The sequence below is a fragment of the Aulonocara stuartgranti genome (assembly GCF_965226115.1).
Source record: "Aulonocara stuartgranti genome assembly, chromosome: 19".
Classification (NCBI taxonomy): domain Eukaryota; kingdom Metazoa; phylum Chordata; class Actinopteri; order Cichliformes; family Cichlidae; genus Aulonocara; species Aulonocara stuartgranti.
In genome coordinates this window covers 30,425,042-30,440,958 of record NC_138955.1, presented here as the reverse complement: position 1 = coordinate 30,440,958, position 15,917 = coordinate 30,425,042, and the positions used below count along the sequence as shown (strand labels likewise).

General features: G+C 48.3%; 1 long non-coding RNA gene across 1 annotated transcript; it reads left to right on the top strand.

Annotated features, from left to right (window-relative positions):
- The first annotated feature begins 233 nt into the window (after nt 1-233).
- On the top strand, nt 234-4,907 carry LOC309695261. The gene is made up of 2 exons (XR_014273086.1): nt 234-339; nt 3,682-4,907. It is a non-coding gene; the product is annotated as an uncharacterized lncRNA (long non-coding RNA).
- Nucleotides 4,908-15,917: the final 11,010 nt, after the last annotated feature.

Below are 15,917 nucleotides of genomic sequence, written 5' to 3'. Positions count from 1 at the left end.
ACTAACATAAATCCTCCTAGCGTGTAAACCCCTCTGGAAATCACTGAACATGGGTCAGAATAATTCAAAGACCACAGACAGGTCCGATAAAAAATCTAAAGTACCTGTAAAACCAAAAATTAATAAAATACAAAATAAAGTCTCAAATAACGGCTCAGTATAACTCCCATTTCCGGTTACGTGTAACCTACGTCCGCGAATCGGTGAAGACGTCCATGATCACGTATCCAGAACATGCAGGAGTGCTTATGTGACTGACTTTGTTTACAACTTAAGAAGTTCAATGCATTCTAATTTCTTTTCGGAGCCTTATCCCGAACGATTATCGCCAGAAAACAGGTCAGTAGAAATGTTGAATATCATTTGTGATAAGAAAAGTAGTCTGCTTAAAAAGTCCTGTAGAAAATATATGATAGAATGCCGCGACGTGATGCATCAAATGTTACCGCTATGGACAAAAGGAGGGTAAATAATGACAAAGTCGCCGATTTCTTTAAGAATCTAAAGAAATTCCTGCTAACAATGTCCAGAGACAAAAGTGACTTAAATGCAGTAACTATGTGTAAACAGAAGCCTGATGAATCTATCCTAGTATTCATAAAACGCTTTATGCACTGTTGGACAAGCTAGAGGTGCAAATTTAGCTCAGTTTTCCAGCAGCCGCAGACACCCAAAGCAAAAATGAATTTGTGTATTTCATTTAACATAAAGGGTGAAATGTTTGCTGACACTGATAACAGCTTATGTTTTCTCTGCCCTATGTACCGACATGATGGAGAAGGAACATCCTCTGTGTCAGCTGGACCCTCAGCAGAGAATGAACTCAACATCCTTTTTGTCCGGTACTCTATGTCACACACTGTGCCAAAAAAAAACGTGTACAGACGCCACTAACAGGTAATCCCATGACTGGGAGCCACACTTTTGTTTCTCTCACACTGTTCAACAACATGATAACTGCTCACACAAGTGAAGGTCAAACAGTGATTTTGTTACATAACTCAGACATAGGTTACGAAACATGTCGTCACATAGATCTAACCTACCCTATCCACTGTACTATTTCTGCAGTTACATTGCCAGCTGAATACCAGAATATGACATTATGGTCAAAAAGTGAGAATGATATAGGATTTATTGACTGCATACCTTATCACGCACAGCTAAAAAAAACAAAAAGCGAGTATATGTCAGGCAATGTCCCCTTTCCACGGAAAAAGCCGCAGCTCTAGATGTCATGATAGGAGATTTATTGACTACAGGAGTAATAAAGCCCACACTCCTGTCAATCCTGTGCCAAAGCCTAACAAACCTGGCGTATGGCGTTTCATACAAGACTTAAGGCAAATTAATGCAGTCAACATTCCTCTGCCACCTCTCGTTTCAGATGTTCACAGCATATTGACATGCATTGCATACACATTTTACCGTGGTGGATTTATGCTCCGCTCCTTTTTCTCAGTACCTGTGACACACAGCCGTTATTTGCATTCACACATAGAAATAAGCAGTACACTTGGACTCGTTTGCCCCAAGGCATGATAGACAGCTCTGCTGCTTTCTCAATGGTGCTCCACTCCTCCAGGGCTGCACCCTGATCCACATGTGGATGACCTCCTCCTCTGTGCTGAAAGTGAAAAAACTGTGTCAAACTGCTACACACATGCTTCTCCAGCACCTCCAAAAGACTGGCCACAAAGCATCTGCAAAGAAAATGCAGTACTGTCAGACTTCTGTTCAATATTTGGGATTCACACTGTCTCACGGAAAACGTTCCATGACTGCAGACAGGGTCAAAGCTGTGACCTCTGTCCCTCGTCCCACTACACAGAAGGAAATGTTGTCCTTCCTGGGCATGGTGAACTATTGCAGACAGTGGATACCAGACTGTTCTTTTCATGACCACATTCTGCGTGAATGCTGCAAAAAAGACAAGCCTCCTCGAATACTGTGATCCACAGAAATGACTGCCTCTTTCAATGCATTAAAGGGAGTGCTGACCTCCGCCACTCAAAGGTGCTGCCTGAATTGTTCAGGAATGCCGGCCTGCCCGAGGGCAGTAGTAGCTTGCTCTATCATGATAAGGGACTGCGAGAAGCTCACACTCTAACATGACACTATTCTATACACCAATCACCAGGTCACGACCATTCTAGCAAACATAACTAAACAGCATATGCAAATCTCACTATAAAAGCGAGCAGCACACCTGATTCGCCAGCGCATTTATTGATCCTATGCTGTGTTCTTCTGACCGACAGGATGGCTCAGACAGGCTTGATGATCATGACTGCATGACGCGTATACAGGAATCCACAGCACCACGTCCAGATTTAGAGCAAACACCTATCCCAGACTCAGCCACGGTTTATGTGGACGGGTCCTGTTCAAGGCCGAGTGACAACTCATTTCTTTGTGGCTATTCAGTGGTAACAGTGCCTGACATCATACTAGAGGCTCACTCATTACCATTTCACTCAGCACAAAAAGCAGAGCTCATGGCTTTAATACGCGCCTGTGAGCTACATTTGGATAAGCATGTGACAATTTACGCAGACAGCCGCTATGCATTTGGCGTTGTGCATGACTTTGGCACATTGTGGAGACAGAGAGGATTTAGATCTGCTGATGGAAAATAAATTGCTAAATTCTGATTTTGTTCAAAGACTTTTTCAGGCTATACAGCTACCATCGGCCGTTGCAGTTGTAAAAACGAAAGGACACAGTACAGCTGACACAGACGAAGCAACAGGTAATGCCCTAGCAGACGTGACAGCCAAGGCTGCAGCTGCATCACAGCTCCCACCTCCGCAGGAAGTATTATCTGTGCCCCTACAGCTGCCACTTGTTACACTCCCAGACTATTTAGAAACAAATGTTGATTTAAAATTTATACAAGAGCAAGCCTCTGCATGTGATTACACCTATTGGGAGAATAATGACTGTACCTTAGATGACAGAGATGGCTTATACAAAATCTTAAGGGTTTGATTGCCCTCCCATATTCCCTGATGCCAGTCCTTGCCCGACATTTTCACGGTGTGAGTCATGTCGGACAAAGAGGGGTAATAGGGGCAATAAAATTAAGATTTGTAATTGAGAAAACATCACACGCAGTAAAACGCATATTAACAACCTGTCTAACATGTGCACGAACTAATGTAGGTAAATCAAAAGCGAAACATCAGCATTTACCACAACCAGATTTTCCATTTCATACATTACAAATTGATTTCACACATATGCCAGCACAAGGAAGCATCAAGTACTTACTGGTAATAGTGGATCAATTTAGTAAATGAGTAGAAGCTTATCCAACCTCAAAAGAAACTGCAGAAGTAGTCTATCAAAAGTTGAGCAATGAAATAATACCCAGATTCGGAATACCTCACCAGATTAACAGTGATAGAGGATCTTCATTCACATCAGAAGTAATTCAAAAGTGTGCTAAAACTTTAATGACCTGGGTCAAATTACTTCCTCAAGTCCTCTGTGAGATTAGAATGACTCCATCTGCAGTAACCAAATTATCTCCATTTGAAATAAGACTATTTCCAACACCATGGTCAGCTTCCAGAGGGGCACCGCTAGTAGAAGGTGATGTATATTGCATTGTCCACTGATGTTCACAACCTGATAGAAAAACTGAATAATAACTATCAGAAAGTTTGTCTCTCTCAGCCTTTCCCCTCCACAGTTCCACCAGTGGAGACAAGGAGACGCATGTTGGAGAAGCCACTAAAACCAAGGACACTCTGGGAGGCCGCGCGTGTTCCAGCCCCCAGGCTTTACTGGCAGTGACGAAGAACCAGCATCCTCACAGACGGACAACCTCAGTGGATTCATGCCAGCAGGGTTAAGACCAGCCCAATCGGACCATCTCAGGCGTCGGATCAAGCAGACGACATCTCCGGCGAGCCAGCGCCCGGAACTAGAGCAAATAAACACACACGGGTAGATGACATCTCAGGCGAGCCAGCGCCCGGATCCAGTACATACACACACAATCACTGATTAACACACAACGCCTGAAAGAACAACAACAAGGTACTCAAACATCCAGCAGGAACAGAAAGCCAAAAGTACCACATGATGTCTAACCTGATAAAGCCAGACTCATTCCATCCTGATAATGGAGAAAATGAAATGCCCATTGTCATCATACGACGCTTATTCAATGTCTCTCGAACCTGGGACCAGGCCAGGAGACAACTGAAGAACTGTTTTTCTTATATATTGTCTTATATATTTAGGTTATTTATCATATCTATCGCATTAACCTTAGGATTTCTCTTTGCTATTTTGTATTGTAAACTGCAACCATGTTCACATTTCTGCAGGTCATATTTTGCTGACTATACCTCATGCTCCATTTTGCAAGACACCTACTTAATGCACTCCTCACGTTCCCTAAAATCAGTAAATAGCAACATAGACGCCACTAATAAACCATTTTATGCACCCTCTAGAACAGGAGCTAACGCCTGGTATGAAAATGCCAGAACAGCCGCTCGTGATTTAGGAAACAGTAACTGTTATGTCTGTTCAAAGGCTAATCCAGAACAGGTAATAGTAGGATACCCCATATCCGGTTTCCCCCTCACTGAGGGACTAGAGAAAATCAGCGGAAATAATGCTCTCTTTAAAGACGCTTTACAGTTGACTCTGAGCCCTCTCGACTGCCTACTTAGACACACACACACACCAACTAACCCTGAGACTCCATTAGGCGAATTATTGAAGTTATCTAATGACACCGCAGGGACCTGCGCCCCAATGAAACGCCCTAAGAATAGGTTAAAGCCCTCACTGCCCTTAGGACAGATCCCTCTCCATTTTAATACTAGTATGATATGTCTGCGCAGACTAAAGTTAACTGGCCCAGACACACACATAGATTATACAAAGGATAACTACACATTCTTCTCTGACTCCCCAGGTGCACGCTGTAATGAGACATGGCTAGCTGTCTCTGTGGCTGAAGTTGTATCATATCTGGAGGAACACACACACAGTTCAAGTTCGAGCAGAGAATCGATCATTGTTCCCCCAGACGGTGTCTTAAATGATACTGACTGGGGGGAGTTAGTTAAATCACACATGGTCACGCGCCTGACCAGACCAATCCCACATGCTTATTGGTTGTGCAATAATACCCTTAGATTAGCTCTACCTATTAATTGGACCGGTACCTGTGGTTTAGTAACCGTTGATATATGCTGTACTTTCATTCCCAATAACACCGCCCCTAACGGTTCATTCACACAAGCTATGGATAAACTTGAAGCATTGAAGATAGAACTAATTGCCAATACAGGCCACGGTCAGTGGCTACATAAGTGGCTACAGGACACGTTTGGGAGATGGAAGGAACTAATTGTAGCCTTTGTAACCGTTGCAGCATGTTTTTGATGATTATTGTCTGTTGTGTGGTACCCTGTGTACGTTCAATGATAACCAGTATAGCTACTAGTACAGCTACTTCAATGTATTTGCAATTGGCACAAATTGACCCAGATTATGTGTCAGATGTCATCAATGATGATCCTGATGTATGTATTGAGCATTAGATTGTAAATTACTCGATTGTCTAAGAAAAGAATGACGTTTTCTTCTCTTTCTTTTCTTCTTTTTAAAATTTTGATATTAAGCTTCCTCAAAGGACTAGTTACATTTATGATTTGTTTCACATTTATGATTTGCTTTTTATATTATGTTATTACATTTGTGATTTTTCCTTTCTATTTGAGTTATTATTTTTAAAAAATAATAAAAGAGGGGAACAACTGTTAGGTATTTTGATACCATAGTAGCATTTACAGGATATTGTTTTATACAGGAAAACTGTTACTCAATAAGGCCGATCTACTAGTTGTTTTTCTCTTTCTCTGTGACCCAAGAATTAATATGTAGGACTCACAAGCTGGTACCCCAAGGTCGAAAACACCACAGAGATGAGACCACTTCCTTACTCCCATCCTCCCTTTTTCTTTATCTCCTGGAAAAGGCTCGTTAAAGGCTAGGTGGTTTGTTTCAGAATTCACTAATGAAAGAACTCTGTATTTTATGTCTAGGAGTGTATTTTGCTGGGATGATCATAAATTGTAGCTGAGCTGATAAACTACACACAGGATACTTCTTTGTTCACAAGGCAGGAAGACGTTTCCTTATTTGGTCTGTACCGGTTTGAACTGGGAAAGCTGACACACGAACCTTTTTTTTCATCTATATAAACTGCTGTGTATCAAATAAACCTTTGAGTCGATTTGGGAAGACAACCTGAAGCAGTCTGTGTTTCCTTGTTCTCCCAAGCTGCTCCCGACGTCGTAACTAACCCAGCTGAATGGCATACCTGAGTGTTACTTTAAATAATTAGGAATCTTAGAAGGAAAGGACAGAACTCTGCTTATCGCTCACGCCACGGAGGAAACCCGGGAAGGCAATTTCCTTCACTCTCCCTGGTGTAAAATGTATGGACTCAGCCAACAACATTGGCCCTAGTGAAATGTGGATGGTATTGGCCAGCACCACTGGCCCTTGTATAATGTGGATGGCCTCAGCCAGTAGTACAGAAACCTTGTATATTGTGGATCGCATCAGAAAGCAACACAAGCCCTGGTGTGGTGATGATGGCCTCACAGGAAGCACTGGCAGTGGTGTAATGTGGATGGCCTAAGCCAACAACACTAGCACTGGTGAAATTTGGATGGTCTTGGCCAGCACCAAAGGCCCGGGTGTAATGTGAATGTCCTCAGCCAAAACCACTGGCCCTGGTTTAATGTGGATGGCATCAGACAGTACCACAGGCCCTTGTGTATTGTGGATGGTTTCCGACAGCACCACATGCCCTGGTGTAATGTGGATGGCATCAACGAATAGCACAGGCCCCGGTGTAATGTGGATGGTCTGAGCAAGCAACGCAGGCCCTGGTGTAATGTGGATGGCATCTGCCAGTAGCACAGGCCTTTGTATATTGTGGATGGGATCAGCCAACAATACAGGCCCTTGTGAAATGTACTTGGCCTTAGCCAAGACCACACACCCTGGTGTAATGTAAATGTCCTAAGCCAGTAGCAAAGGCCCTGGTGTAATGTGAATGGCCTTAGCCAACACCACTGGCCCTGGTGAAATGTGCATGATATCGGTCAGCACCACAGGCCAAAGTTTAATGTGGATGGCATCAACGAGCAGCAGAGGCCCTGGTGGGGTGAAGATGGCCTCACAGGAAGCACTGTCTCTGGTGTAATGTGGATGGTAGAAGTCGGCATCACAGGCCCTGATGTAATGTGGATGGCCTCAGCCAAAAGCACAGTCCCTGGTTTGGTGAAGATGGCCTCACAGGAAGCACTGTCTCTGGTGTAATGTGAATGGCCTTAGCCAACACCACTGGCCCTGGGAAATATGCATGATATCGGTCAGCACCACAGGCCCCGGTGTAATGTGGATGGCATCACCCCAGGGCAAAGGCTCTTGTGTGGTGAAGATGGCCTCACAGGTGAAATATGGATAGTATTGGTCAGCACCACTGGCCCTGGTGTAATGTGAATGCCCTTAGCCAACACCACTGCCTCTGGTGTAATGTGGATGGCATCAACCAGTATCACATGCCCTTGTGTATTGTGGATGTCGTCAGCCAGCAACACAAGCCCTGGTGAAATGTAGTTGGCCTCACCCAGTAGCACAGGCCCTGGTGTAATGTGGATGGCATGACCAAGCAACGCAGGCCCTGGTGAAATGAGGATGGCCTCAGAAAGCAACAAAGGCCCTGGTGTGGTGAAGATGGCCTCACAGGGAGCACTGGCCCTGGTGTAATGTGGATGGCATCAGCTAGTAGCACAGGCCTTTGCATATTGTGGATGGGATCAGGCACCAATACAGGCCCTGGTGATATGTAGTTGACCTCAGCCATGACCACACCCTGGTGTAATGTAAATGTCCTAAGCCAGTAGCAAAGGCCCTGGTGTAATGTGAATGACCTTAGCCAACACCACTGGCCCTGGTGAAATGTGCATGATATCGATCAGCACCACAGGCCCAGGCGTAATGTGGATGGCATCAACGAGCAGCAGAGGCCCTGGTGGGGTGAAGATGGCCTCACAGGAAGCACTGACCTTGGTGTAATGTGGATGGTAGAAGTCGGCATCACAGGCCCTGATGTAATGTGGATCGCCTCAGCCAAAAGCACAGGCTTTTGTGTCGTGAAGATGGCCTCAAAGGAAGCACTGTCTCTGGTGCAATGTGAATGGCCTTAGCCAACACCACTGCCCCTGGGAAATGTGCATAATATCGGTCAGCACCACAGGCCCCGGTGTAATGTGGACGGCCTCAGCCCAGGGCAAAGGCTCTTGTGTGGTGAAGATGGCCTCAGAGGAAGCACTCTCCCTGGTGTAAAATGTAGGGCCTCAGCCAACAACAGTGGCCCTGGTGAAATGTGGATGGTATTGGCCAGCACCACTGGCCCTGATGTAATGTTTATGGCCTCAGCCAGTAGTACAGAAACCTTGTATATTGTGGATCGCATCAGAAAGCAATACAAGCCCTGGTGTGGTAATGATGGCCTCACAGGAAGAACTGGCAGTGGTGTAATGTGGATGGCCTTAGCCAACAACACTGGCACTGGTGAAATTTGTATGGTATTGGCCAGCACCAAAGGCCCAGGTGTAATGTGAATGTCCTCAGCCAAAACCACTGGCCCTGGCGTAATGTGGATGGCATCAACGAATAGCACAGGCCCCGGTGTAATGTGGATGGCATGAGCAAGCAACGCAGGCCCTGGTGTGGTGAAGATGGCCTCACAGGGAGCATTAGCCCTGGTGCAATGTGGATGGCCTAAGCCAGCAACGCAGGCCCTGGTGTGGTGATGATGGCTTCACAGGAAGCACTGGCAGTGGTGTAATGTGGATGGTCTCATCCGACAACACTGGCCCTGGTGTAATGTGGATGGCATCAGCCAGTAGCTCAGACCTTTGTATATTGTGGATGGGATCAGCCACCAATACAGGCCCTGGTGAAATGTACTTGGCCTCAGCCAAGACCACACACACTGGTGTAATGTAAATGTCCTAAGCCAATAGCAAAGGCCCTGTTGTAATGTGAATGGCCTTAGCCAACACCACTGGCCCTGGTGAAATGTGCATGATATCGGTCAGCACCACAGTCCCAAGTGTAATGTGGATGGCATCAACGAGCAGCAGAAGCCCTGGTTGGGTGAAGATGGCCTCACAGGAAGCACTGTCCTTGGTGTAATGTGGATGGTAGAATTCTGCATCACAGGCCCTGGTTTAATGTGGATGGCCTCAGCTAAAAGCACAGACCCTGGTGTGGTGAAGATGGCCTCACAGGAAGCACTGTCCCTGGTGTAAAGTGTATGGCCTAAGCCAACAACAGTGGCCCTGGTGAAATGTGGATGGCATCAGCCAACACCACAGGCCCTGGTGTAATGTGGATGGCATCAGCCAGTATCACATACCCTTGTGTTTTGTGGATGTCATCAGCCAGCAACACAAGCCCTGGGTAAATGTGGATGGTTTCGGACATCACCACAGGGCCGGGGGTAATGTGGATGGCATCAGCCAGTAGCAAAGTCCTTTGTATATTGTGGGTTGGATCAGCCACCCACACAGGCCCTGGTGAAATGTAGTTGTCCTCAGCCATGACCACAGGCCCTGGTGAAATGTAAATGTCCTCAGCCAGTAGCACAGGCCCTGTTGTAATTTGGATGCCCTGATATAACAACACTGTCCCTGGTGAAATATGGATGGTATTGGTCAGCACCACACACCCTGGTGTAATGTGAATGGCCATAGCCAACACCACTTGATGTGGTGAAATGTGCATGAAATGGTTCAGCACCACAGGCCCAGGTGTAATGTGAATGTCCTCAACCAACACCACTGGCCCTGGTGTAATGTGAATGGCATCAGCCAAAAGCACAGGCCCTGGTAAAATGTGGATGGTATCAGCCAGCAGCACAGGGAGCATTGGCCCAGGTGTAATGTGGATGGCCTCAGCCAACAAAACTGGCCCTGGTGAAATGTGGATCACATCAACCAGCAACACAAACCCTGGTGAAATGTGGATGGTAACAACGAGTAGCACACACCCTGGTGTAATGTGAATGGCCATAGCCAACACCACTTGATCTGTTGAAATGTGGATGATATCTTTCAGCACCACAGGCCCAGGTGTAATGTGAATGTCCTCAGCCAAAACCACTGGCCCTAGTGTAATGTGGATGGCATCAGCCAAAAGCACAGGCCCTTGTGTATTGTGGATGGCACCAGCCAGTAGCACAGGCCCTTGTGTATTGTGGATGGCACCAGCCAGTAGCACAGGCCCTGCTGTAATGTTGATGGCATCAGCCAGTAGCACAGGCACTGGTAAAATGTGGATGGGATCAGTCATGACCACAGGCCCTGGTGAAATGTAAATATCCTCAGCCAGTAGCACAGGCCCTTATGTATTGTGGATGGCATCATTCAGGAGCACAGGCCCAGGTGTAATGTGCATGGCATCAACGAGTAGCAGAGGCCCTGGTCGGGTGAAGATGGCCTCACAGGAAGCACTGTCCCTTGTGTAATTTGGATAGTAGAAGCCAACAACAGTTGCCCTGGTGAAATGTGGATGGTATTGGCCAGCACCACAGGCCCTGGTGTAATGTGGATGGCCTCAACCAGCACCACACGCCCTGGTGTGGTGATGATGGCCTCAGCCAAAAGCATTGTCCCTGGTGTAAAATGTATGGCCTTAGCCAACACCACAGGCCCTGGTGAAATGTGCATGATATTGGTCAGCACCACAGGCCCAGGTGTAATGTGGATGGCATCAACGAGCAGCAGAGGCCCTGCTTGGGTGAAGTTGGCGTCAAGGGAAGCACTGTCCCTGGTGTAATGTGTATGGCATCAGCTAAGAACAGTTGCCCTGTTGAAATGTGGATGGTATTGGTCAGCACCACACACCCTGGTGTAATGTGAATAGCCTTAGCCAACACCACTGGCCCTGGTGAATTGTGCATGATATTGGTCAGCACCACAGGCCCATGTGTAATGTGGATGGTATCAGCAAGTAGCACAGGCCCTGGTGTGGTGATGATGGCCTCACAGGAAGAACTGTCCCTGGTGTAATGTGAATGTCCTCATCCAAAAATACACGCCCTGGTGTGGTGAAGATGGCCTCACAGGAAGCACTGTCCCTGGTGTAAAGTGTATGGCCTCAGCCAACAACATTGGCCCTGGTGTGGTGATGATGGCCTCACAGGAAGCACTGGTAGTGGTGTAATGTGCATGTCATCAGCCAGTATGTTATGTGTATGGTCTCAGCCAACAACAGTGGCCCTAGTGAAATATGGATCGTATTGGTCAGCACCACACACCCTGGTTTAATGTGAATGGCGTTAGCCAGTAGCACAGACCCTTGTGAATTGTGGATCACATCAGCCAGCAACGCAGGCCCTGGTGTGGTGAAGATGGCCTCACAGGGAGCACTGGCCCTGGTGTAATGTGGATGGCATCAGCCAGTAGCACAGACCGTGTTGTAATGTGGATGCCCTGATATAACAACACTGTCCCTGGTGAAATATGGATGGTATTGGTCAGCACCACACACCCTGGTGTAATGTGAATGGCCATAGCCAACACCACTTGATCTGGTGAAATGTGCATGATATCATTCAGCACCACAGGCCCTGGTGTAATGTGAATGTCCTCAGCCAACACCACTGGCCCTGGTGTAATGTGGATGGCATCAACCAGTAGCACAGGCCCTTGTGTATTGTGGATGGCATCAGCCAGTAGCACAGGCCCTGGTGTAATGTGGATGGCATCAACAAGTAGCAGAGGCCCTGGTCGGGTTAAGATGGCCTCACAGGAAGCACCGTCCCTGGTGTTATGTTGATGGTAGAAGCCAACAACATTTGCCCTGGTGAAATGTGGATGGTATTGGCCGCACCAAAGTCCCTGGAGTAATGTGGATGGCCTCAGCCAACAGTACAGACCCTGTTGTGTTGAAGATGGCCTCACAGGACGCACTGTCCATGATGTAAATTGTATGGCGTCAGCCAAAAACAGTGGTCCTGGTGAAATGTGGATGGTATTGGCCAGCACCACATGCCCTGGTGTAATGTGAATGTCTTCAGCCAGTAGCACAGGCCTTTGTGTATTGTGGATCGCATCAGCCAGCAACACAAACCCTGGTGAAATGTGGATGGTATCAACGAGTAGCACAGGCCCTGGTGAAATATGGATATTGTCATGGTCTCCGCTCCTCGTTAGCTGACAGCCGTCAGGTGCTTTGTTTTTGTTTACCTTTCTCTCTCACTTCTGCTCTCTCTTTCTCTCTCGCCCTCTCCCATTCTCTTTCTCCTGCCGGGGCGGAGCTCAGTATGGGCTCCTGCCCCTGGCCTACACACCTGTCGGTGATCATGAGAGATTGGAACCCTTCTTAAGAGGGCGAGTCTGCTCTACTCGTCGCTGGATCGTTGAGCCTTCAGCGTCAGTCGTCCTGTATTTTATAAAGTCAGTTTGTGAGCATGTCTGAACCAGGAGACTAATGGTTTTTTTCTGCCTGTGCATAGATTGCCTCTGGACTTGTTCTTCCCCGTGCCTGGCGACTGAACGGGAGCAAGAGAGACAGAGGAAAGGAGAGGAGATGTGTTAGGACTGAATGGAAACCTTCCCTTCCTGGACTCCTGCCTCTTTCATTCCTGGACCCTGGAACCCCGACCCCTTTTTTCCTTTGGCACCATTATGTGTATATATGAATTTCACTGTAGGAAACACTGTAAATAAATGCACCTTTTGAAGATACTAGTGGTCTGCGCGTGAGTCCGATCTACGAAACCTGACAGAACGATCCAGCCACAACATGGACTCAGCAGATCAGAATACCATCGGTCAGGCACTGGCTGCCCAAGAAGCGGTGCTGACTCGCCACGAACAAATGTTACATCAGCTGCGAGGTGAGATCGCTGCACTAACTCAAGCTGTTTCCGGTTTGACTACGCCAGGGGGAGTACAGCCAGGGACCTCCCAGCCGGCTCGCCCTGCCTCGCAGGAGACACTCTCGGCGGCTGCGGCCGGTCCCTCATCGGCAGCCACCCCATCCTCTGACGGTCCTCTGCCTTCGCCTTCGCCCTTTTCGGGGGAGACAGAGAAGTGCCCTGGCTTTCTGGCCCAGTGTTCATTGATTTTCCGCGAACAGCGGCGTTTTCATAACAATGACGGGGCGAAGATTGCGTTTTTGGTACAGATGCTTCGTGACCGGGCTTTGAAATGGGCCCAGGTCGTCTTAAACTCCAACCCGGAGATCTCTTTTGAGAGGTTTGTGATTAACTTTAAGACTGTGTTTAATCAGGGCTCTGGAGTTGAGGCTGCGGCGCTCCGCCTCCTTAACTTTAAGCAAGGTAAACGGAGTATGGCAGATTATTCAATCGACTTTTGGATTTTGGCAGAAGAAACTGGCTGGGGACCGGATGCGCTCAGGAGCACATTGTTAAATAACATCCGGGAAGATCTGAAAGATGAATTGATTATGCGGGACCTACCCACTGCTTTTAATGAATTGATGTCTTTATGTATTAAGGTGGATGAGCGACTACGAGCTCGTCGGCAAGCACGGAACTCCAGTTCCCAGGAGGCCGCAGGGCCGCGAGGGGCGGAGGCTTCGGCCGATTACCGGTCCTCCCGGACATCAGGGGGCGCCGACGAAGAGGTACAGCCCATGCAAATCGGCAGCTCTCACCTAACCGCTGCAGAACGTCAGCGACGCATCACGGCCGGTGAGTGTTTGTATTGTGGTAATAAGGGACACATGATTGCCTCCTGTCCGTCGCGAGCAAAAGGCCGCGCCCGCCAGTGATGGTAGGAGTACTGGTGGGCGGTTTGAATCAGGATAAATCTCCTCCACGTTTAGCCCTGCCGGCTAAGCTGCTGGTCCACTCCGAGTGTCATTCACTTTCTGTGCTTATTGATTCTGGAGCAGAACAAAATTTCATTGACTCTGAACTAGCTAAACGACTCTGTGTGACTGTGGAGTCACTACCCCACGCCTTACGCGTCACGGCTTTATCAGGGCAGCGCCTCCTCGACATCACACACATCACTGAACCGCTCACCCTCACACTGTCTGGCAATCATTCGGAGGAGATTAGTTTTTTTGTTTTTCACTCCACTCAGACGCCGTTAGTTCTTGGTCATCCCTGGCTCCAGCAACATAATCCCACGATTAATTGGCAGAAAGGAAGCATTACGGGCTGGGGAGAGGAGTGTCATATGACCTGTCTTAAGGCGGCCGTACCGCCTAACCAATCGGTCATCTGTCCAGAGCCACTGCGGTCTTCCAACTTAACAAGTGTGCCGTCTGTTTACCGCCCAGTCGCTGCCCCCCCATCGGCCTTACGACTGCGCCATAGACCTACTGCCGGGAGCTCCCTTACCGGCCAGCCGCCTCCATAGCCTCTCATTGCCGGAACGGGAGGCTATGGAGAAGTATATCACGGAATCTCTTGCTGCCGGCATCATCCGGGCCTCTTCCTCACCCGTCGCAGCAGGTTTCTTCTTTGTGGAGAAGAAGGATAAGACCCTCCGACCCTGTATTGACTTTCAGGGACTCAATAACATTACGGTCAAAAATAAGTATCCACTGCCTCTACTCACCTCTGCTTTCGAACTTCTCCAGGGCGCCGTCATATTCAGTAAGCTGGACTTGAGAAATGCTTACCATCTGGTTCGGATCCGAGACGGTGATGAATGGAAGACGGCGTTCAATACCCATCTTGGACATTTTGAGTATCTGGTCATGCCGTTTGGCCTTACCAACGCACCTGCAGTGTTCCAGGCTCTGGTCAATGATGTTCTGAGAGACTATATTAACCGATTTGTGTTTGTCTATCTAGACGACATTTTGATCTTCTCTTCCTCCCAGGCTGAACACGAGACCCAGGTCCGGCTGGTACTGCAACGCCTTCTGGAGAACCGGCTGTTCGTTAAAAGTGAGAAATGTGAGTTTCATGTGCCCACGGTTGCCTTCCTAGGGTACATAATTGAGCGTGGAGATCTTCGACCCGATCCTGTGAAAGTTAAGACTGTTGTGGACTGGCCTGAACCAACTAACCGTCGCCAGTTGCAACGCTTTCTTGGTTTTGCTAACTTTTACAGGAGGTTTATACGGGACTTTAGTAGGATTGTTCTACCATTGACCCAGTTGACCTCTCCCAAGCTTGTTTTTCAGTGGAGCAACGCCGCCCGGTCTGCCTTTCAGGAGCTCAAGAAACGGTTTGTCTCGGCGCCCATCCTGGTCCAACCTGACACCACCCTTCAGTTCGTGGTAGAGGTCGACGCATCCGACTCAGGGGTGGGGGCCATCCTTTCCCAACGGAGGGAGGGTAAGATGCACCCTTGTGCCTATTTTTCCCGTCGTCTCACCCCTGCAGAACGAAACTACGATGTGGGCGATCGGGAGCTGTTGGCGATTAAGCTCGCCTTGGAAGAATGGCGGCATTGGCTGGAAGGCACAACTCAACCCTTTGTGGTCTGGACCGACCACAAGAACCTGTCCTACCTTCAAACGGCAAAGCGTCTCAACGCTCGACAGGCCAGATGGGCCCTGTTTTTTACCCGTTTCCATTTCTCAATCACGTACAGACCCGGTTCCCGGAACGTCAAGCCGGATGCTCTCTCCCGTCAGTTCGCTGTTACTGACGAAAAGCCGGACCCTGATTCCATCCTGCCAGCAACCTGTACTATTGGGGCCATCACCTGGGAGATTCAGGCGGCCATCCGGGCGGCTCAGGTAGCCGAACCGGATCCGGGAGGGGGGCCTGCCCACCGACTCTATGTTCCGCGCGCTGTCAGGTCCCAGGTTCTGCAATGGGCTCACACGGCCCGGTTCTTATGCCACCCAGGGATACATCGCACCGTCAA